At 42.4% G+C, this 24,643-nt stretch overlaps 1 protein-coding gene across 3 annotated transcripts in view; it reads left to right on the top strand.

Moving 5' to 3' along the window:
- Positions 1-287: 287 nt before the first annotated feature.
- The window catches only part of Csrnp3 (cysteine and serine rich nuclear protein 3), a 184,743-nt gene continuing 160,387 nt past the window's right edge, over positions 288-24,643 (top strand). The window contains exons 1-2 of one of the 3 annotated variants that reach the window (XM_057755103.1): positions 288-344; positions 16,480-16,639. The gene's annotated coding sequence lies outside the window, so the exon portion shown is untranslated. The remainder of the gene's footprint in view (positions 345-16,479; positions 16,640-24,643) is intronic. The other 2 variants (XM_057755104.1, XM_057755105.1) reach the window with 2 other exon arrangements.

The following is a 24,643-nucleotide window of genomic DNA, read 5'->3' as shown; positions in this document are numbered from 1 at the left end:
CAAGTGCTTGCTTTGATTTGTGGTGGGCGAGGCATAGATTAACCCCGTTTTCCTACATCCAAAACAAGACTTTTGACTCCAGCTGGCTGTTCTTTGGAATCTTTCTTTTCTGTTTGTCTCTCCATATTTCTTTTTTCCTTCCTCCCTCTGCTGCAGGGATTTGTCCTCTAAAAGCTCAGGGTGGGAGGGAGCAAGGGCTGGGAGCAGGCAGGCAGCGGGAGCTGGAGGACGCCAAGATCTGGCTTTTGTTATTGGTTGGCTGCGGCCTGATGGATGGTCGAGGGCGGAGTGAACTCTCCTCAGTGTGTTCTGCCGGAGCCCAAGTACGGAGACCATATTTACAGGTAAGAGCAAAAATAATAATACTAAGCAGAAGGAAAGAGAATTTCTTTTCTTTTTTGGAAAAAGGAAATGCTTAGTTTTCCTGGAAGCATCCTGTGGGGGCGGGAATCCCGAAGGCGCTTGGCGAAAGCGGTCCCTCGCTCGACTCTGGGCAGCCTTGGTTCGCCGTGGCTGCAAAAACCCTTCCCCGATTTAAACACGAAAACGCACAAACACACCAGGGGCATGCCTTCTTCTAGATATCCATCTAAGCAAACGTTACTGAGCAAAAGCGGTGGATGAACTCGTGTGTCTTTGTGTGTTCTTATCAAGGCTTGTACTCGTGGAAACCAAAGGAGGCATAGGGAAAGCTTGATAGATTCCACAGGTCCTGAGAAAATGGAGCCTTCTCTGGACCTACAGGATTTCGTGTGGGGTCTTTATATTTACCACCGAGTAAGGAGCTTTTGAGAACTGTTGTTCAGTTTGCAGTTTCTTTTAGTGTGGACTCGGTAGGAATGGTCTGTGTGCATGCGAGCCCTCTTCTCTCCCTGCGTCTCACGCCCAGCGTTTTAGTCAGCAGATTGGAAGCTTACGTGTGGTGTGGCGATGAAGTAACCATCGATAGATAGCTGTCAACATGCGCGGGACTGTTCTCACTTTAAAAACACACAAGTCTAGCTGGGAAGGATGAGACTGCTGAGAAAAGTCATGTCTGACAGAGAAGTTTCATTTGTGAATCAGATACGTCAAGGTGAAGAAATTCCAACGCATATTGAATTGATAGCAATAGCCTCACGGCCTCACGACAGGTTTTTTTTTTTTTTTTTTTTTTAATATTCCCCAAGCTTTGACTTTACTGGTTGCTTAGAATGCATAACGTTATGTTTTATTTTCCTTCAGGAAAACCAGGAAAGATTTTTATAATGACATATTTATAGTAATAGAGACAGAAAAGTAATTTTATTCCACACTAGGTCCTCTGTTGTTTTTAATTTTAAGATCATTTAGGGCTGAGAGGATTTCATTCCTTTTGAGCTCTTAAGAAAACAGCACAGTCATGGACTCATTGGCATTCAGTTAATACCTGTTGACTGGAATAAAACACAAGCATAATAGTGCTGTAAATAATTCATCCATATGTATTTTTGATGCATTTGAATGAATTAATAACTACCAACAATGACTTTAATTTCTAAGAAAATTGGTCTTGCATTTGATTTGATTTGGAAGGTGGGTGCTGCAAACCTTTGGATAGGTGGTACCAACGCGGCAATTCTTAAGAAAGTCAATGGGAAAGAAAATGTGCTGGATATTGAGTAAAGATTATTCTAGTCACTGAAAACCTACTTCGAACTTTCTAAGCATACTAAATATACTTAATGTCTTCCTATGCTCAGGTGTTATGTTGATCTCTTCTGTCGTTTGTTTTGAACCATTTCTGAATTTCAAAAATGATGACATAATGCTGAATTTTTTTTCTGTGTGTTTAATTGTTAATGTTTTTTTTTTTTAAGTAATTTCTGATTTTCAAACAAAATGGTTATTGCGATTAATTCAAGCTTCCCACCCTCATGGGACTTAGGTGATATGCAAGACTAAATGAATATTCAGTTACTGGGATATGTTGCAGACAATAAATTGATGCAGCTACATTTAAAGAAAAGGAATTATAAATTCTGAACAAAGCTACCTCTAGGAATGAAAGGGGATTGATGAAAATTAGAGAGCAGAGTTCCACATGGTTTTAAATTATTCTGTTTCCTTGGAAACCAGCTGCTGCAGATGCATATTGCTTTCTTTAGCTAAAAATATCATCCTTTTAATAATCACTAAGGGGAAGGTTCTGAATCAAAGCAGGGTATATTGTTGTTGCCTTTTATAATGTTCTTAATGGCTCACGTATTTTGGATGGAAAGTAGATAAACCCGCCGCTGTCCATCATCTTTCCTCTCAGGCACTGGCAGACGTCTGCATGGCTTATAGAAAGGAGACAACTGTGGTAGTTTTTACTGCAGTCTGTGGGAGGTGTGCGTGTGTGCGTGTGCGAGTGTGAGTGTGTGTGTGAGTGTGTGTGTGTTGTACTAAAGGCATGAAAGAAGACACAGCAAATGAAAGCCAAGGCTCTTCGGGAAGCTACGGCAAGGCGAGGCCATTTGTTTCCCCTTAGTGCTGCCAGCTTTAAGATGGAAATGTTAGGTTTGCAGGGCAGATAACTAGGATCCTTTTTTTTGTCTTCTTTTGCTCAGTGTTTGATTTTGTTTTTCTCCCCGTGCTGCAGTGGTTAATAATGTACTGAGTTGAAAGATGAATATAGAAGAAACATTTCTTTTTTTAATGTATTGCTAACTTAAAAAAAAAAAAAGTGCTGGAGATGCATGCCCAGGCCGTGAACAGTGAGCAGTCGTGTTGGACACAGTGGAGTGAGGACCATGTTAGTTCAGGTCTAGACCACATTTTACTGATTCAGTCATTTTCTTACCTTGATAATCTACCTAATGAATAAAAGACTTCATTCTAGCAAGATTAAAAAGATTGTTTCAATATTAAGGTTATTCATTTTTAATTAAATACTTTTACATATATGTACATATATATTTGAAGTATTTGTCTTTGTTTGAAATAAAGCATTTGTTGTATATGGCTTCCCTTTATAAGAAAAAAAGCTCCTTACAATTATGATTGCTCCAGACAATTTCTCAAATTAAAATATTTTCATTACGTGTGCTTTGAAGACAGCATTGTCATCCCAAACACCATTTCCTTTATCATTTGTGAAGAAGAATCATCATAATGCGCTAGTTTTGCTATTATTGTTATAATGCAAATGAGGTTTTCAATCCTGTTATCTCTTTCCCGCTTGTTTGAATAACTTTGCCGGGAGTACTTGGTTTTCATAATAGTTAATCTTAGCCGCCTAGACTTCGCCTTAGCAGTGCAGCAAGTGCAGGTCTGTGCACCTAACCACGTACTAAAGGATATATTATCCGACCAGTACATTATATGCAGCTAAACTCTCTGGGTGCATCACAGCCTTGCTTTTCAGGGGGCCTTAGGATAGTGGGGGGTATTTAGTTTTTCTCAATTAACGTGAACAGATTACTCCCGAGATAACACTTTCAGCATAAACGATGGTGACATTGAAAAGTGGACTAACAAGCAGAAGGACCAAGAATTGCTCAAGTGACCTGTGCAGATAACCTCACGAGCAGGCACAATTATCTAGTGTACTCCGAGTTTCTGAAGATTATGTACCAAATACACTTATTATCCACCTTAGATGAAAATACAGTTTATTGCTTGCCTCTACAAACTTTTTATATTCTTTTGTTTTCTAAAAATGGCTCGCTACCATTTTAGATGCATTTGTACGGACCTCTCAAGTCTCATAAAATATATTAAGGAAAATTAATATTTAATAGCTTCCTCCATAATATAGTTAGGCAACTTCATATCTGTAGTGGAAATGTGATAGTTTGGCAAATGACCCCATATTTCTGGAAATGGGAAGGGCTGGGGTTTACAAGAAAGGGTAACAATATCAGGGTAGGAAAGCATGGGTCAGGTTTCCCCAGTTTCACAGATGCAACATACTTTACTGGATCCAGGCAAATGAAAACCCACATTAGCGTCTGCACTGCCAGGTGCCATAACTCAAAACTATTACCGGTCAGATGATATTCTTGCTTTCATCTACATTATTACCCAGTTTTTAGTGCAGGGGTTGGTTATACAGGAATGAAACGGGAACTGACGCAAAGTAGTTGCTGCTCTTCAGCTGTATTTTCATCCACCAAGGAGCCAGGCATGGAATTCCTTATCGAGCCAATGACATCATTTGGATCCTCCACAAATCTCAGGCAGTGGGCGGGACCTTGCATTTCTCAGTCAGCTGTTTAGATCTCAATTATAGTGGACTTTTTTGACCTAAAAATTGTTGAATGTACAAATTCTGTAAACACAGACTTGGTTTAAGATTTCAAACATTTTATTCGAGGTGTGATTAGTTTGATAAGTGTTAGTGCTTTCTCTGCAATGTGTATCAGCAAGGATATCATGAACAAGAGAAAAACTTGATGGATATTAGACTCATCATTTAAAAAGATAGATAAGATGGGCTGGGGAGATGGCTCAGTGGTTAAATTACTTGCTGTGTAAGCAAGAGGACTGGATTTGGAGCTCTAGAACCCATGCTTATATCGGGCAAGCACACCGTTAGCTAAGTCCCTGAAATTCTGCTATGTCACGATTTGACTGAGGGACTCTGCCTCAAAGAATAAAGTAGAAAATTGATAGAAGAATATTCCCAATATTTGTATGAGTTCTCCACACACATGTGCACATGCATGTATGCATATCTTCCTTCACTCATGGGTGCCTACACGTGTGAACATGCATTTGCACACATGCATAGCACATGAGAAAATAAAAGGAGATAGCCACGTCATATATTTCTCAAGAGCCCTTATATTAAGGGTAGGTCCAGTTTATCAAAATAGTTCAAAACAGTAATGAATCATGCCATATGCAATATGATTCTGTTTTTTCTTGATTCACTTGTACATTAGTTAAAAATGAAATTAACTTAAAAGAAAAAACAACATGCTTTTTACAGTCATTGATGTCTTTAATCAATATTTAGCACACAGTCTTTTGTCAATATTCATTTTTTTGTATACTGTACATTTTAGGCTCTGCTCCCTAGGAGCATGTGACTAATGCACAGAGTTATCTTCCTGGAGTCTTCATTTCAGACACTAAGGCATAGAAAATTATTTTTGAGGGGTAGAGGGAAACTAAGCCTTTGCCTGTCCACAATTGTGATCACCAACGACTATGTCTTTACATTAAATGCGGGATGTGTTGCGTTAAAGACTGTGTAGAAGAGATTTGGAGTTAAGGAGGCTTTAGAAGCATGTGAAAATGCATGACTGGCCAGATGGTCTCCAGGGCATAACAGCATTTTGGAGTTTCAGGGAATTCTGCACTTAGACCTTTTCTGATTCCCAGTGAGGCTGGTGGGTTTGATTTGCTGTCACTATCCCCTTCACTGTTTACAGGTTTGACAACAGGGTCAGAGGCATAGTTAGTGTGTTTTCTAGCAAGTGTCTAAACAGTGGCTTGCTGTCGCGTCATGGATCCACCACAAATATTTAATAAATGAAACAATTTCCTAAGCAGCAGGAGGGATGAATATCTGTACAAATCTCTTTCTCTCCTTCCTTCCTTCCCTCCCTCCCTCCCTCCCTCCTTCCCTCCCTCCCTCCCTCCTTCCGTCCCTCCTTCTCTCCCTCCCTCCTTTCTTTCTTTCCCTGGGTTAGCCATGACAAGTTATTGGTTCCCAGGCAGTTCTGATTGTGATGGTGTCAGCTTAGTAGGGGCAAAGTGATTCTCAGAAAGGTTTATTTTTCTTTTGTTTCCCTGCCCCTAAGTCATAGACATTCTTGTTTTACTTAATCAAAATTTCTTTCTTTCTTTCTTTCTTTTTCTTTTTTAGATGATAAATCTCAATTTTTAGACTGTCTACCCACTGTGATGCCCAAACCCTCTAGGGGTCCCACAGAAGTCAAACAGCTCTGGCTGTCAAATGAGAAGTTGAGCTTGGAGACTCTGTTATAACTTTTTCTTTTGAGATTATTACACAATAGACAAATGAGGCTATGGAGTGAGAAGCACCTTCCTTGTCCTGTACTGCCTGGACTGTTTTCTGCGTGTGGTCATTGTATCTGTTCTCTCTAGCTTTTTCCAAACCATCTAAGTTATAGCTGCCACATCAGGGCCTTACACAATCGCTGATAGGTAGTTTGTGTTCCAAATTGTGTTGCTGACGAAATTATGAAGTGAGTGATGGTCTCAGCCAGCCAGCCTCCTAGTCTCTTCTAACTCCTCAGTGACAGGCGCACCTCGATTCACCGACAGTCCTTTCCTTTCCTGTACTTCTCCAGGAATGCTCTTCAGAGCAACAGCATCCATGTCACAGAAATGTCATGAAGCCAGGCAAATTTTCCCGCAGCAGATTTTTATTGTCTAAGATGCCACTTGAGTTTTCCTGTGCTAATGAGGGATTTCATCTGCATCATCTGCATGCGCTTCCCATTTCACGCTTCTCGTCTTTGCTTCATTATAAGGTGGCAGCCAGCCCTCCATGTTAGCTGGCATCACAGCCACAGATTCAAATATAGAATGGACATAGTCAAAGGAGAAAAGGAGAGAGCGTATCAACCACGAGCATCATCTCTTCACGGCATCTGGTTTTACACAGGATGCAGAGGCTGTCCGTCATAAACTGTGGGAGGGCACTGGTGTACCTCGTAGAGTCCTGTGTGTTTTCACAAATACAAACACTTGTGCATTTTAGGACAAAGAGGGTTCTTGGAACAATCCCTCACAATACTGAGAAGTGACTTCTACATTCTATATACGTTCATTCAGAGCATCCTATATTCAGCAAATTAATTAGCTGCAAACTAATGTAATTAAGTCATATTAATATGCAAGTATGAATATTGATGCATAAAACATAGTATATATTAAGTGCATCTCTTTTACATTTATTGCGGGGGGTCAATGAACCCCACTTTGTTGTGATTAAGATGTCCAGTAACGTGTGGGGCTTGTGGGTATAGCTCAGTAAAAGAGAGCTTGCCTAGCTAGAATGAGGCCCAGGGCTTGGCTCCCAGCACTGAAATACAAACAACCCATAAACACACAAGGGAAAAAAAAAACAAGTAAACAAAACCATTGTTTTGAAGCCCTTTTAGCCTACCACTGATTTTCTGCCGATTATGCTGTGCTCTGGTGTAATAATCCTAAATCCCAATGCGGGGCAGTGCCAAATAAAACAGGCATAGGTCTTTTCACACCTAGACTCAGTGCCGTTTTACCAAATCCTAATACAGGTCAAGGCGGAGGTGAGCAGATAATGCCGGAGGGTAGACGTCTTTACTAAAATTACCAACACAACCGGGTAGAAAGGATGGAAGGAAGAAAAGCAGGATGGGGGGGCAGGGGAGGGAAAGTGTGTGGGTGGTGGGGGAGACAGAGAAAATGAGAATGTGTTTCAGGGCCCTGAAAACAAAGGGAAGGAAAAGAGGAAAGCGGAAAGGAAAGGAAGGGGTGGGTGACTGAGAGGGAGAGGAGGCCAGTTTTAAGCAAGGAGGTGATGCTGAGGGAGTGAGAAAGCACGGTGCATGGTTCCAGATGTGCAGACATCTGGGTTTGGGTTCTGGTTCTGCAGTCTACCTCTACAACCTTGCCTTGATTATCTAATCTCTTTGTGTTTCGACCTTCACCCCCCACCATGATATCAACAATAGCGATAGCTGAACTGAAGAGACGGTGTATCCTGTTAGTTTTCTATCTCAAGTGTAACAGGTAAACCATTCACTTATGTTAGCTTAGAACACCCAGAGTCAGACATCCTGAACAGCACGGCCATACGCATTGCTCAGGGTCCCACAGGCTGGACCCCAAATGTCGGTGCAGCTGAGTTTTTGTCAGCTTGCTGTAATGCACATTTCATTCGAAGCTTCTCGTGTTGATGGTAGAATTCAGCTCCTTAGATTGATATGTCGAGAACTGTGTTCCTAGAGGTTGTGTGCTTTCTGAGCTATTCATTTCTAGCTCCACACAAAGGATCATTCTCACACTGAATCCCTCTCGTTCTTATTATATAACTTCCCAGCAGTGATTCTCAACATGGGGGTCATGACCCCTCATGCTCGAAAGACCCTTTCATGGGGTTCGCCTAAATCCGTTGGAAAACACAGATATTTGCATTGCCATTTATACAGTAGCATTATGAAATAGCAACTAAAATAATTTAATGTTCAGGGTCACCACAACAAGAAGAACTGTATTAAAACTGGTCACAGCATTAGGAAGGCTGAGAAGGGCTGCTCTCGTCCCCCTTTGAAGGACTTGGGTGATTAGTTCATAGCTGCGTCCTCCCCCTCCTGCCCCAATCAGATCACTGGTTTTTATGAAACCCTTTTTTTTGCCACATTCTGTATGCTCATGAGTGTGATCACCAGAGTGGGTTCTCATTATTTTCACAACAGTGAACTAAAGCAAGCATGTATACGAGGACCAGAGAATGTCAACAACTGTTCTGGAATCCTGTCTGTCACTCACCTGAAACACTGGAATGGTGTGTCTCGTGCAAAATAGGCCATATGTGTATGTTAACAATAATTATTAATTTGAGTAGCTGACAAATTTGCAAAAAAAAAAAAAATAAAATCGAAAACGTCCTGCATTATTGGCAAAGGCATGGTAAAAAACGTATCCGAGAGCACCATCCGGCCGGGCGGTGGTGGCGCACGCCTTTAATCCCAGCACTCGGGAGGCAGAGGCAGGCGGATCTCTGTGAGTTCGAGACCAGCCTGGTCTACAAGAGCTAGTTCCAGGACAGGCTCCAAAACCACAGAGAAACCCTGTCTCGAAAAACCAAAACCAAAAAAAAAAAAAAAAAAGAGCACCATCCAAGACCTAAATTGACTGGGGTAAAATCTGATGGTTTGAACAAGCATGCCCTGACAACTTCCCTCCGATTTGTCCCATGTCAAAATAAGCATCGAGGAGTGGGAGGCAGGCTTTCATGTAGGGTGTGGCTGCTCAGTAGGGAAAGATCCAGACATTGCCCACATTCACCACTGAGGAGGAGGGTGCCCCCAATGGAAGATTTCCACCTTTTACCCATTTTTGCAGTGGTCATCTATGTTATGACCCCCAAAAGCAAGCAGTGCCCTTAATCCCAGCATGTGGGAGGCAGAAGGAGGGGGATCTCTGATCTGAGTGTGAGGCCAGCCTGGTCTACAGAGCGGGTACCAAGACAGGCTCCAAAGCTACACACACACACACACACACACACACACACACAAACACACATACACACACAAACCCTGTTGCGGGGAAAAAACAAAAAACAAAACAAAAACACAACCAAATTGACAACCAAGCTGGCAAAGCATTTGGAAATGCCATTATTCCACCTTTAGGAACTTGTCTCACGGTTGTTTGTGACAATATAAAAATATGATAAAATGGTTCTGTGATTTACATGTGTTTCCTCTGAGTACATGTCTTTGAAAAGAGCCCAGCATCCTCTTTTAGAAGTTTAATTAAATATTTATAGTACAGTTAGTCTGTGCAGTGCTCTATAGCCCTAAATACAAAACCAAAAGCCAATTAGACAGCGACGGAATGGGATGTTTTTGCTGCATAACTGGGGAAATTACAGTGTGTGTCCTGTGAGTACAGTCACAGCCCTTCCTGGACTGTGAGGTAGGCTTTTGGTAAAATCTGATGGTTTGAACAAGCACGCCCTGACAACTTCCCTCCGATTTGTCCCATGTCAAAATAAGCATCGAGGAGTGGGAGGCAGGCTTTCATGTAGGGTGTGGCTGCTCAGTAGGGAAAGATCCAGACATTGCCCACATTCACCACTGAGGAGGAGGGTGCCCCCAATGGAAGATTTCCACCTTTTACCCATTTTTGCAGTGGTCATCTATGTGATGACCCCCAAAAGCAAGCAGTGCATGTTGGTCCCTCACCCCTACTTTGTCATCCTGCCTTGTGTTAATAATTTGGTTAAATTTCACTCTCAGCAAATGTTTGTTTGTATGAAATTGATAAAGAGCTCAGTTTCTTACAGTTCTGGAAGTGGGTCGGACAAGATCAAAGGGTTGCATTTAATAAGGGTTCTCTTGATGCCGCATGTCATGGTGGAGGGAGGCCAGTCACATTGCTCAGCAGATAAAGGCTGGTGCCACCAAACATGATGAGCCTGGCATGATTCTAGAACTCCTGCAAGTTGCCCTCCTCTGATCTTTATATACCTGCTACGCAAAGTATGCATATTGCACACGCATGCACGCACATGCGCACGCACGCGCGCACACACACAGAGAGACGCTCTAAATAAGGAAATGAATAAATGGATGAATGTTAAAAAATATTCCTTCGAAGGAGGTGAGAAAGCATGGCAGCATAAGAGAGAAAGAGCACAGGAGAGGTGGGGAGCAGAATCCGAGCTGTCCAGACTTTAGGGTGTGACTTTGTTCTGCTTTAGCTCTGTGATGCTTCCTGGAATAGATCATTCTCACGGATGGCAGGAAGGTGTAGAAATTATCAGTCGTGAGAACACCTGGAAGGTGTAGTCTGACACTGTCAATGGGCTCCTCATTAGCCCTGCTTTATAAGTGAGAAAACTCCAGGAAATTAAGTCAGCCACCCACGAAATTGTAAGGAATCGTCAAATCATGTCTGTAGCAATAGGCTTTCCATCAAATGGGCAATTTCTGGTGAGTCTTGGGACTATGTATTAAAAAAAAAAATTCTCCCAGGATTGTTTTCCAGTTGACCTGAGATACAGCCCGCTGTGACGTACATCACATCCCACTGTGGGACAACTTCCCCTCTAGGGATTCTTTTCCCCTTGAGATTTTATTTTCTATCTGTTACCCCCGAGATCTTAGTGTTCAAATCCCACAGATGTGGTTTTAGCTGGGGGATCTGGATGTCCCCAGACATGTGGGTAAAAATGCTTCTTCCCAACTGCTATTGGAGATTTGGTTCTAGATGTTTGCCTCATCCCCCATGACTAGCCTGATTTCTTCTGCTTTTTGTTCTTTTATCACTAAATCCTTGACGAAAATCAATGCCAAGACCTTTTAGGCTGCTCGATTCTTCCTTTTCTCATTTAGAGATTTCTCGGTCTTCAAAATCTCTTCACCCATATTTTGCCTGCCTTGACCTGTGTCCCCAGGATTGTTCAGTCTGCTTTCATTTTGAACCTTTATCTCTCTGTAGCAATCCAAGCCTGTGATTATACCGGACTACCTGGTCAGCATTGCTTTAGTGGGGGCGAGAGCAGGATGTGAAAACAGCATGGGATGGTGATAGGTCTGCTGTTCAGTGTACATGGTTATTCGGGAATATAAGCCATAATGTAAACCTTGACAGAGTATTTCCTCTATGGCACTTGTTGGATAAGCCAAAACCCAGGGTCTGTGGAGACGCACGTCTAAGCTCTCCACTACCTTTAGAAAGTTAACTTTCATTTGTAGAAATTTCGTCAGACCCAGCATTCTTCACAGGTCTTCCCTAAAAACATCAAATTAGATTTTGCCTTTTTATTCAAGTGATCTTTCCTGAGTCAGTAGCTAATTCAGTTATTTCTCATTTATGTCCTCATAAAATCTAGCTTGTAAGTTAATGACTTAAATTTTCTACACTTGGGGGCTGGAGAGATGGCTCGGTTAAGAGCATTGTCTGCTCTTCCAAAGGTCCTGAGTTCAATTCCCGGCAACCACATGGTGGCTCACAACCATCTGTAATGAGGTCTGGTGCCCTCTTCTGGCCTGCAGACATACACACAGATAGAATATTGTATACATAATAAATAAATAAATATTTAAAAAAATTAAAAAACATTTTCTACACTTAACTCCAGTAATCTGCCTTCTCTTTTGAGTTTCTGGGCACATACATAATTACTATACTGTTGTTTTAAACATTTTAATCCAAAGTATCATTATTATATATTTTACTCTATTTAGGTTGCTATGGCAAAGTACCATGGACTGGGTAGATTATTAACAACAGGAAAAATACTTCTCACTCTTCCGGAGCATGGAAACTTGGGATCAAGATGTCATTCTAGTCCCTCTCTGGGGAGATGGACATCCTAAACCTTCTCTGTAACCTCACAGGAGAATGGGAAGGAATTTGGACAGGGCTGAGGGGCTCTTAGAAGGAAAATACTTATGAACCTCAATGACATAATGATACCCCTAGAACTCCCCTCTTGATGCTATCACCTTGAGTTAAGTTAGGGCTATAACATTTGTGACATTGCAGCAATGTAGGAGCAAAAGCATTCATGATCCCCTGACTGCAAAACAAATTGTAATGCTATTAGGACTAATACAGTGTTGCCAATGGGCAGATTTCAAAAACCTAACAGTCTCCACACATTTTGCATGTAGGAAAGGTGGGACCTTGTCATGAAACCCTGAGGTAGAACTCAGACATATTCAATTTATGGCAGATAGACAGCAAAAGCAATACTCGCTGCTAGGAAATATGAGTCAAGTCGTCTATAGTTCTGAGTTTGATAACAGTTCCTTCCGGTTATGAAGTCTCAACAATTCTGCGTCATAGGGTGATTTCAAATATGCTTAGGATTTTCACTTACTGTAGATGAAAAAATAAAAAAAAGTCCTCATTAAAAAACCTTCATGTTAAGACGCCACCCGTCCACCTATCACTGAAGACATCTGAATGGGGATAGTATCCTAATCTCGCACAGCCTCATTCCTCTTGAATGGTCTTTGTGTTGCCATGGTGATTTTAGGAATGGAGTCGGACTGTAGAACACGGGATGAGATTGGTGGAAACAAAGCTGGATGAACAGTTCTCTTTTCTTCCTTTTTTTCCTGTCCCTTCTCCCCTTCTTTCTCCCTCCCTCCCCTTTCCCATTCAAATGCCCAACTCTACATTTTAGGCTTTCTCTAATTAACAACAGAAAGAGAGGTACACCTGAGTTCCATGGACACCTTCTCTTTCAACTGATGGGGGCTTTAGCTCATGAGTCAGGGTGCTCAGTGGTCACAGTCATGCAAAAACATCCACTGAGAAAGTGGCTTTGGGAACTTGTCTTGGGGACTCAAACAATGCAGTTCATAGGCCATAGAGGGTGGGTTTTAGGAAGAAATTTTATTGTATTATTCATAGGTGGAGCTTAGTAGGAAAAAAAATCAGAGGTATTGGGTAACTGGAGGAGTTCCCTCGATGACGTAATGTCATGCTTCCAATCTGAGACACTCCAGGATTGATGGCAGAAACTAAAGTGAGGCATGGGGGGTGAACTGGGGTGTCACTAAGTTTCATGGAGGCCTTTTTTGTGTTAGGTGGACTTTAACTTAGGAATTGGTTTGTAGGGCATGGAATTACCCAAAATGTTTACTGAAGCCTTTCCTCTAACTTCAGGTGGACTTTAGCTGAAGAATTCAGGTATGAGATACTCACCATTACACACAAAGTCTACTGGGTCAGTGACAAGTAGATTTTTGTCTTATGACTTTGAGAGTGAAATTCAAGGACCACAGAGGGGGTGTTTTTCGGAAGAAGGTTCATTCATAGGTGAGAGCTTGAGAGAGTGAGAAGGAGGAACTCCTGGGTGGCAGGGGCAGATCCAGGAATGGGTGTCAACAGGCGCTATGCTGTGTAGCTTTGTCAGGGTGCTCCCTCAGGAGAAGAGACAACAAGGAAACAGGGGCCCGAGCCCTTCTGACATCCCTGTTTTCTGTCAGGGACATCCCTGGAACTCTATTGCTTTGGGATCTTTGTCCTACATAAGCAGTTTCTGTCTCCTGTTCTCAGCATAGTGGACATGTGCTTAGCACATCCAGACATCAAATTACAAATGTGAGAAAAATCTAACAAATGCTTTATATTGATTCCACATCATGACTGAAATCAATTAAAGACCTTCCCCAAGCTTCTCTGCAAGACTTAAAACACCTCCACATGAGTGACTTGAAGGGAAGCGGATTCTTCCCACCATAGGTTAAGCACTGTCTTAAGTGTTTTTAAGGACAGACCACTAGATGCACACATGCCAGAATCCTGCAGTGACTTCTTCTCAATTAGAAAAATGTTAAAAACCTTTTAAGTTCTGCTTTCTATTCCCAGACACCCGTCTAATTTCACCACCAGCATGCTCTTCTCGGGCCTTTGACACACAGCTAGCTGTTCCTTTGTCCTGGACCATTCTTCCTCAAAGTCCCAGGTGCCAACTCACCTTCTTGTCCATACTTCTTCATTGTGACACTCACCAAACAAAAATTAAATGACCTCTATATGGCAAGATTACAGTCACTGTATCCCTCAAGTGTTTGTTTTTCTCTTTAGAACTTAACCTTCATATAACATATTATATATTTAAGTTCATTTATATGTTGTTAGCTTGCCTCTGCCCACATCATTAGCTCCCAGTAGATGAGTCCCATCATACAATAGTAAAAGTTTTTTTTTTTTTTAAATATATTGCTTCATTGCCATTCTCTATCATCTAAAATAATATCAGTGGCTCTAGAGACATAATTTAGGTAAGAATGTTTGCTTTTCCTACAGAGAACCCAAATTCAGTTCTTAGCTCCCATGTTTGGGAGCTCACAATTGCCTATAATTCTAGGCTCAGGGCATCCAACATCGTCTTCTGGCCTCTGCAGGTACCTGGACTCACATGTACATACCCAGCACAGATCTGCGTTCATACACAAGTAAAAGTAAACTAAACCTTAAAAACATAACAGTGTCAACATGAGAAAATACAGTAACCGTTTCCCGAGTAAATTACAAATGCCTACCAAACAGAGAGACAAAAATGATCAATGAAGACACTCAATTGGAAAAACAAGCAAATAAAAACCCATCATGAGACTATGGTGATCACTGCTTTTGAAGATGAGAACCGTGTGCCTGGGGAACCAGAGAGCACAGATTCAGAGAAAGCCTGTTACCCAAGGGACCTGGAGCTAAAATGTCCCCTGGAACTATAGTCACCAAAATTAAGGGACACTATCTGGTCAATAATGAAAGAAAGAGAGGGGCCAGACCCCAAAGTAGACCTTTCAAAAATAATTCCTGAAGTTTGACTTTCCATACTACTAGAAGCCATGTCTTAAATTGCCATATTGAGGGTTGTCCTAAGCGGTCACTTCCCTTTGTGGCTCATGCTGCCAGGGTTTCTTGTGCTATTGGTTTGCTCAGCAATGCATGGCTGGCTAAGGGCATTGGTAGGCCTGTGTTGCTTGATACCCCAGGCAGTCAACCGTCCAAGTCACTGATGCTGATCATTCTGGTCTGTGCTGTTGAATCAGTACAATGTGGGCTTCAAATTACAGTGAAATTTGAAAGTTGCTTCTTTAGCTTTGTACCCAGAATCAATAAGTGATAAATGGACATGGAATGTAAAGTCTAGTACTGCAAAATGACGCTTCTAGATATGTAAACAAGGCACTCGCCAGGTTACAGTAGGTTAGACAGTGAAAGCGGGTAGCCAAAAAGACCTAGCCCCAAGTAGGCATCTCTCACGCCGCCCTGGCAATGCGGCTTCCCATTTAGCACATCTCAGAGCCCACCACCTACTGTCTACTTGTTTGGGAGGCTGTTTATTCTTGCAGTGATGTCTCATTTTCACTTAGAAAAGGCCTATTTCTTGGTAGCATTGTTACAAACAGCACATAAAAGAGACAAGGAAGAAGACTGCATGATTTTTAGCACAGCTGATCCCGTTCCCTCCTGAAGGTCTGCCCCTGTAGTTGTTTGTGTTTGCAACCCCTGGTTACGTTTTCTCTATAGATGCAGAGAAATTGTTACTCTCAGTGGTTTAATGATCCATTGGACTTGACGTTAACAATTTTTAAAAATTGTGTATCTACCTGCGTCTAACTGACTCTCCCTGCCTGTGTTACCACCAAGAGTGAAGAAGTTTAAATTAATGCTTTATCCAGCAAGAAGATTTGGGGACTGAGTCTGTCATGTGTTAAATCTATTCAGCTCTCCTTAGCACAGCCCTTGAATATTCCCTGTGGCTCGGCTGAATTGACTGGAAACAAGATAAGTCATCTAAATTCCGCAGGTATTGCCATTCCTAGCAACCAATTTGATTTTTGATGGACAAAGAGCCCCAGGAAAGTAGATGCCTTTGTATCTGAGAAAAAAGAAATCCCCAACAAGATAGACATACCCTCATCAGCATGCTCCCGGTATGACAGCATGCAAGTGAGTGATCCATTTTGTTCTGAACTCCGTCTCTGCCAACGACAGTACGCGCTTTAGCAGAACAAATCAAAGGAATGTATTTGACTTGTGTTTTGGCATCTGAAAACACGAAGCCATATTTCCTCATGCGGCATTCTTTCTATCCCACGTTTTTTTTTTTAATTTGAGCTCTTTCTCACAGATGCCATTGCCAGAATGAGAATGAAAAGTAAGAGTGAATCAGGGTGTCATTGCTCACCACGCTTCCCAATGTTACAGCAAGTGCTGTCTGTGGTTCAGAGTACCCGACCCCAAGAAGACACTCAGTCCTTGACTATGCAGTCAGCGGGCACAGATTTCAATCCTCGGCTCCCGTTCCTTCTGCAGGTCCATGTGACAGCTATGAGTGGAATTTTAAAGGGGACCTTTGAAGAAGCTGACAGCGCCTCCCTCTGCTCTTCTGTGCAGGAATCAGATGATGACGTTTTTAGCTGACATTGCTGAGAGTCTTGATAGTATCAGTCTGTCCACACCTGATCATTTACCCGTGAGTATCTGAAGCTGTATTTCATGTTTTCCTTCCTCTACATCATTTTTGGATGGTTCGTTCTTGGGGGCTTCAGCTTACTTCACCGCCGTAATTCTGCTTCCAAGTTCTTTATCATACAAATGCATCTGAAAGTATCATTTTGTTTTAGTCCTCAAGGTATGTGCCCCCTCCCCATATCTCTAATGGGATGGATGGGTCTGGAGGAGGCAGAATTTAATCAGCAGTAAGCAGACAGCAACTGAGAATCATTTCATCTTGGCTTTCTAAACTAGGTCTTTGTTTGAGAAATCGAATTAGTGGTATCTGATACTGTAATCACGGTCAGTGGGTTGGGAAGTATTTGACATCAAGTGTTGTACACTCACGTAGACTAGACTTGATTTTGTAATTTTGAAGATCAATCCCAGATTCTTGCACATGCAAGGTGCGTACTTTGCCACTGAGACACATCCTTAGGACAGAGAAAGGGGGAGGAGAGGGGAGGGGAGGGGAGGGGACAAGGGAAGAGAACCACCAAGCTTGATGAACTAGATCACTGGGACCCACATGGTGGAAGGAGAGAACCCATGCTTGAAAAGTGTCCTCTGACCTCCTCATACATGCCCACATGCATATGTACACACATAGAAATAAATAAATAAATGTGATATAGTAATTAAGCGGATTTCAGAAGAAGATATGCTGCTACAAAATCCAGACTCTGAAAGGTCTGAAATTTTACAGACAGAGGCAAAACTCAGATGTGAGGCTAGGCTCATGAACTAGAGTAAAGATGGCTTTCTTCACATATTTACATCTAACGAGATTAACGTGAAGAAAACGAGTGGTATCGTAGAATATGTTCTGATTTATTACCCCACATTTTTCTTGTAGTATGTATTCAAATTGTTCTTAATAAAAACCTGGAGTCAGCCGGGCAGTGGTGGCACACGCGTTTAATCCCAGCACTCGGGAGGCAGAGGCAGGCGGATCTCTGTGAGTTCGAGACCAGCCTGGTGTACAGAGCTAGTTCCAGGACAGGCTCCAAAACCACAGAGAAACCCTGTCTCGAGAAAACCAAAAAAAAATAAAAAAATAAAAACCTGGAGTCAGATAAAAGGGGGTAAAAGCTAAGAGGTCAGAGTAGAGCGATCAGCCACTAGAGAGACCTTTTACTTTTACTGATGCTCAGGCCAAAAGGGTGATCCTGTCTTCAGATTGCCTCCGCCTCTCCAGACTGTGTCCTTTGACTGCTCTGAGCTCCTGCTCCTCCCACCTTATATTCCTCTCTCTGCCCAGCCATATCACTCCTCTCTCCCCCTCCCTCGTGCTGGGATTAAAGGCGTGGGATCCCAAGTGCTGGGACACCTTTGTGTGAGCTCTCATTTAGATGAGTCAATCTTGTGTAACCCAGGGTGGCCTTGAACTGTCTGCCTCAGTCTCCTGAGTCCTGGTATTAAAGGTGTATGCTACCACGCCCTGGCCTCTAGTAACTTCTCTCTGCACTTTGATCTTCAGGCAATCTTTATTTGTTAAAACACAAATAAAGTAGCCGGGCGGTGGTGGCGCACGCCTTTAATCCCAGCACTTGGGAGGCAGAGGCAGGCGGATCTCTGTGAGTTCGAGACCAGCCTGGTCTACAAGAGCTAGTTCCAGGACAGGCTCCAAAACCACAGAGAAACCCTGTCTCGAAAAACCAAAAAAAAAAAAAAAAAAAAAAAAAAAAAACACAAATAAAGTATCATGACACTTTTTAGTGACAGTTCTTGTAAGATTGTTTAGTGACACTGTATTTTGGGAAACAATGCTTTTTTTCTGTTTCCTGCTCTTCCACACCTTCCTCCAAGCAGCTGTACCCTTGAGAAAGGCCTGGACGCTGGCTTTATGTCTTGCTATGATACTCAATGCCTAGAATGGCATGCAACATTCATTTGATGATGTTTAAATTTCTTTATTGAGCGAACAGATCCATTCTGATAGTTCTTTCATTCCCTTTTGATGTGCTGGAGTTTGATCTTGTGCTTTGTATGTCCTTGACAAGTTCTCTAACACTGAATTACACTCCCTGCCACAATTCAAAATTTTCAAATGCCACAAGAACGAGGCAACATGCATTGTATGGAATGCCAAAGAATTAGGTCATTTTTTTTTTTCTTAAAAAAGAATGAGTCCACTGGAGGCTCACATCATTAAAAATGCAGTAGTCCACATTAAACGCAAGACTGTGGGGAAAACCCTCCAACAGTATCCCTTCTCTGTGCTTGGAGAGTTGCCTTTCCACGCTGACCACTGGAGAAGCTGTGTAGCATTTCTCAATCATTTTCCAGTGAGCCCCTCCTGAAAAGCATCCTTGTCTAAGAGGTTGCTTCCCTGAGTACTAATCTAGTAGTACAGACGAGCAAGTTCCACACCTCTGTGATTTTCTTTCTCCTTAAGCTCCAATAGTTTTTCAGCATCCTTGGCATCTGTGCATCTCCTAAAGTCTCAAATTGGTTCTCTACTGGAAAAAAATCAATCTCAAGACTTCTCTATGCAAGACGTCAATTGATTTCTGCGGCTTGTGAGCTCACAAAGTACCTGTAACGTTCATTTAAGCACCATCGGATCTTACATATGTGGTTCGAGAAACATTCCGGACGAGAGTGATGTTCTGGCACCTTAGGGAAGGCTAGAGAAAGTGCGGGTACAGCAGTTGATCGGAACATTTGAGCGATTTCCTGGAAGAATAGAAGGGGTAGGTGGGAGTTTCTTTCCAGAATAGTTTGATATGTGGTAACTACTCCGTTACCTCTGTAGGGCAGCCTGTAGAGGAGGAGACTCACACCCACCGTGGCCAGAGAAGTCTTAGATGGTAAGCCTTGTTGAGTTTCTTTTCTATTGAGGTCTTGGTGGTGGTTTGTGTTTTGTTTTTCCCATCATCAGCTTGGTGATTTCTTTTTTTCAGTGTTGAAAGGGAATGTCTGCTGATTCCCCTTTGGAAGGGAATGTTAATGTTTATCATTTGGTAAATTGCAACTGAGAGCTGCGAGTGGGCCCCCACCAGTTGGAGGATGAAGAAGAGTGGGCAGACACGATACCCTGGGGACTTTTCTGTCACTGTGGGTTGCACTCGGTCTAGTCTCAAGCTCAAAACCTTATTAACTAATGGGAAGCTGGGAAAAAAGAAGAAACCCCACAACCCCACATCTTTTCTTTCAGAGAAACTGATGGCTCGGTGCAGGCTAAGACAAGAGACAGCACTAGTGCTGAATCTCATTTTATGATGCCAGGAATATTAGCAGGGCTTTTTTTTTTAAATATTTATTTATTTATTATGTATACAATATTCTGCCTCCATGTATGCCTGCATACATCTCTCCAGCCCCCTTAGCAGGGCTTTTGAGAGGAGCTGGGCTACCTCTCGCTCTACAGCTGTGGAGGCCAAGACTACAGAGAGGTCTTGACAAGAATAAAAATGTGAGCTGTGGCAGAGTAGTTAAATATCAACCCCTAAACTCTGCCTTTCCAACCAACCTCGCAGCTCCATGGTTTACTTACGTGTCGGACTGCTAAGTATGGCGAACCAGCTCGTCACGGCTGTGACATGGCTGCTGCTTTCCTGCCAACTCCTCCTAGATGGCGAGTGCATCTGTCTTGGCAAACGCAAATGAGTCAAGAAATGGTATAGCAGAGAAGTCACGCTGTGCATGAAGTGGCAGTCTGCTTCCTCTTTCTGCTAGGAAGCGAAAGGGCAGGTTTTCCTCGTGTGTCACTGACGCTGATGGAAATATCGCAGAGCAAACACGTCGTACATTTGCGTGAAGGAAATTGGTTTGTCCTTGGGACATAATGCTTCTTGTGAGAGTGATGGAAATGTTGCCCTGAAAAGGGGGTGAGAATCTTGAACAGCAGCTAGCCAATCCAGGGCTATAGAACTGCCTCTGCGGATAATGATTCTCAGGCCTTTCAGTTTTGTCCCAGATGAGAATCGGGCATGTTGAACTCCATGGAAACAGATCACATCTGTCTGTCTCTTCAACTCCAGGGCACAGTATTGCTCACTTCACAGTTCGGGCCTTCAGAACCTTCTGCCCTCTGATTTTAGTTGAGCCCACTAACTCACAACTCGCCATTAAGAGGAGGAATTATATTCTTGCACTGGCTAGGTACATAATCACTTTTCTATTTGTTTGTTTTAAATTTTGACAAATCACCGAAATTCAGCATTGAATGTAAAAGCATAGTTGGACCAAATTTCCAAAAATATCTGATGTGTCTGCAATAGGCTATCAAGAATAACAATGCTGTGGTTTTTTTTTTTTTGGTTTTTCGAGACAGGGTTTCTCTGTGGTTTTTTGGAGCCTGTCCTGGAACTAGCTCTTGTAGACCAGGCTGGTCTCGAACTCACAGAGATCCGCCTGCCTCTGCCTCCCGAGTGCTGGGATTAAAGGCGTGCGCCACCACCGCCCGGCTGTGGTTTTTTTTTTTTTTTTTAAATATTTATTTATTTATTATGTATACAATATTCTGTCTCTGTGTATGCCTGCAAGCCAGAAGAGGGCACCAGACCTCATTACAGATGGTTGTAAACCACCATGTGGTTGCTGGGAATCGAACTCCGGTCCTTTGGAAGAGCAGGCAGTGCTCTTAACCTCTGAGCCATCTCTCCAGCCCCCAATGCTGTGGTTTTAACTCTGTTAGCTGCTGGTGAAAAAGGAAATGTAAGGGCAGTCCTGTGGCGTGGATGGTACTTGTCTTTCACCTGAGTTGAAGGTTAAGGCTTTACTAGCATGAGATCTGAGATGTATAATAGAAAAATCCCCACTTCCTACATCTATTATTTACTCAAGATGTTTATAGGTGGATTGATTTTGTAACTGTATTTCATTCAGAGAAGAATTAAAGTCGTTATTAAATATTAATGATACCATCTTCACATTAGTGATCGAAACGCTTTTCTCTGACAGGATAATCTATTTACAGATAAATCTTAGAATGTTTACATTTTATAAACATCTCAATAGAGAGTCATATCTGTCAAAGGTGAGGGGACAGAGGCAGCATGCTGTCACTCACTCTTAGTAGCCCCAGGAGTTCCCTTAATTGTTTATGAACTTCTACTAAAACCAAGTTGAAATTTGTATTTGTAGGGCATAAAAGAATTTCAGGAATAGCTGGTTGGAAACAGGAGTTCTATTAAAGATAATGTTAATGCAGACTTTCAACACAAGGGTTAGGGGAAAGTGTGGGAATTGGCTCCTCCAAGAAAAATCACAATTAACTGTCCTAAATTAGCCTAATATGCATTGTGTGTGTGTGTGTGTGTGTGTGTGTGTTTAAAGCTACATCTCAAAAAGTAGCTGTAAAACCACTTTCCCCTTTCCCTCCTCTTTAATAAGTGAGATGATAGGGAGGTGGAGGAGATGCCTGGGGTGAAATTATAATCTCATAAAACTAGAAGCGGAAGGGTTACACAAAGGCGTTCGTACTTGTCCATTTCCTGTGAGTGGGCTTTCTGGTGAGATTCCTAGAAAATTACAGGTATACACCTGGGACTAGAGAGGCTTCAGTAATTGATACACATGCCGGAATTCTTGCTTCTCTGCTGGGAAGAGGTTCCAGCCGGATTTCCAAGGGAAGGGCTCTTTTCCATTCTGTGTCCCCATAGTCCCCATTTTTCCTTCTGTTTACCCCACTAGCTTTACTCTGGGATCATCTAAGAGTGGCCACAAGCACTGAATGATGGACTGCCCTACTGAAAAATACTGTGGCTTGTAGGCTGATCTAAATAAAGTGAGATGATTAAAATTCTAATGTCCATCTTGCCAGAGTCACAATCTTCTGGATTTGTGTTGAAAAACAGAGACTCAATAGCTTCATACTGCTGCTTATGATGGCGCTGCTGGTGGCACCAGTGCCCGAGGCGGAAGTCCTAGGTATTCTCTGAAGACCTTACAATTTATTGCATAGATCAGGCTTCCTGACGCTTTTGACAGTTCAGGGGAGGCACATCTGTGTGATGTGAATGCAAAGAAGAATTGCTTAGAAAAGTAAAAAGTCATTTGGGGCAATTTTTGTATAGGATACACTATGCAGTGCTTTAATTTTAGGAAGTACATGTTTTAATTTTTTTAAATTTAAATCCATTTAAAAGTGTAGTTTGTAAAAGCAACAAAGAAAACAATCATTATAAATATAGCAAGAGCTAACCCGAAGACCACTGTAAAAATGTGTAGAGACATTCATTTTCATTTCTTTGTTGTTGTTGTTGCTTTTCAGGACAGCGTTGCTCTGGCTGTCCTGGAACTCCTCTGTAGACCAGGCTGGCCTTAACTCACAGAGATCCAGCTGCCTCTGCCTCCTGAGTGCCGGGATTAAAGGTGGGTACCCCCATGGCTCAGCCATTTGTTTCCTTTTAATATTTAATTCTCAATAGGAAAGTACTTCAAGTGAACTAAAGAGTTAGTAAACTCAGGTGCATTTGATTTTGGCTTTTGTTGCAAATATAGCAATGCAGTATTAGCAAAGATTAGTGTGTATGATAGAAATGGCAGAGACAAGATCCATCACGCAAAAATGGACTTGGAGCTGGTCCTTCCTTCTCCACTGTGGTATGCCTGTCTTCTTAATGGGGAGCTGGGTTTTCTTCAATGGTGTATGGGACTGTAGGCTTCCCAGCTGAGCTGTGGAAGGCTTAGCCCACACATGCCCATATACATATACAGCCACCTAGCACCAAGCTCCTTTTTTTTTTTTTTTTTTTTTTTTTTGGTTTTTTCGAGACAGGGTTTCTCTGTGGCTTTGGAGCCTGTCCTGGAAGTAGCTCTGTAGACCAGGCTGGTCTCGAACTCACAGAGATCCGCCTGCCTCTGCCTCCCAAGTGCTGGGATTAAAGGCGTGCGCCACCATCGCCCGGCCAAGCTCCTTTTTTTTTATTGTTTGATAATGTATACATACATATATAATGTGTTTTGCTCAAACCCATCTCCAATTCCCTTCCCTCTAGCTCCTCCCAAGCCCCCACTCTTCTCTCCCAGCTGTACCAACTCTTTGAAAAGCAGACGGAGTCCATTTAGTGCCATCCGTGTGTGCACATGTGCAAGGCACACTACTGGGAGCATGAGTAGCCTCTCGGGGCCTCATTTCTGAAGAAAGGGGGCTCTGTCCCCCAGCAGCCTTTAGTCACCAACAGTTCTTCAGCTTGTTGGGACCCCCAGTGAGTCCCCCCCACCCCGCTGCCTACTATCCACACTTTCAAGATTTATTCAGCATTTACCTCATGGCAAAACCATCTTATTATGAAGTCTCTTTAGAGACAAGCTTCTGCAGTGAAATTTCCATACCCAAAATGGGTCCTTCTTTACACTTTATGTTTGGCAAACATGTTCCAAGGTGTCGCAAGCATGCGGACCTGAGACCACACAAACTCCACCATTACATGTGCCGCTTCTGCCTCCTACAACATGCAGTGGTCCTCGGTGGAAAAACTAAGTACATAAATTTCTATTAGGTGCTGAAAATATTCTATAGAGGGAACTTTGGCATGGTTTTTACATTTTATTTGGACAGAAAAGGTGAGGACATAGTCTTATCAGAAAGTCTGTTATTTATTCCCCTCCCCCCGCCTTTTTTGAAACAAGGTCTTGCTATGTAGCTCTGGCTGTCCTGGCACTCACTCGGTGCACAAGGCTGGCCTCCAGTTCACAGAGATCCACCAGCTTCTGTGAGTGCCACCACACCTGGCTTTCTAGTTTTTTAGAAACAATTTTCTTTTCTATTATTTTTTCATTTTGATTACATTTTCCTCTCCTCATAGATCCTCCCCTCCTCCCTTCCCACCCCCATTCACTTCCTTTCTTTTTCTCTCATTAGAAAACAAGCTGCCATTCATAAAACTGTAATAAAGTAAAATAATATAAAATAAGAACAAATGAACCAGAATCAGACAAAAACAAACAAACAAAAAAGTAACCAAAGAAAAAATCGAAAGAAACAGATACCGACACAGAGCCATACCTGTTTGCTCATCCAGATATCCCATAA

This window comes from Chionomys nivalis, chromosome 22 (genome assembly GCF_950005125.1).
Source record: "Chionomys nivalis chromosome 22, mChiNiv1.1, whole genome shotgun sequence".
In the NCBI taxonomy this organism is placed as follows: Eukaryota; Metazoa; Chordata; class Mammalia; order Rodentia; family Cricetidae; genus Chionomys; species Chionomys nivalis.
Note: the sequence above shows the minus strand (reverse complement) of the source record. Positions and strands in the feature narration are given on the sequence as shown.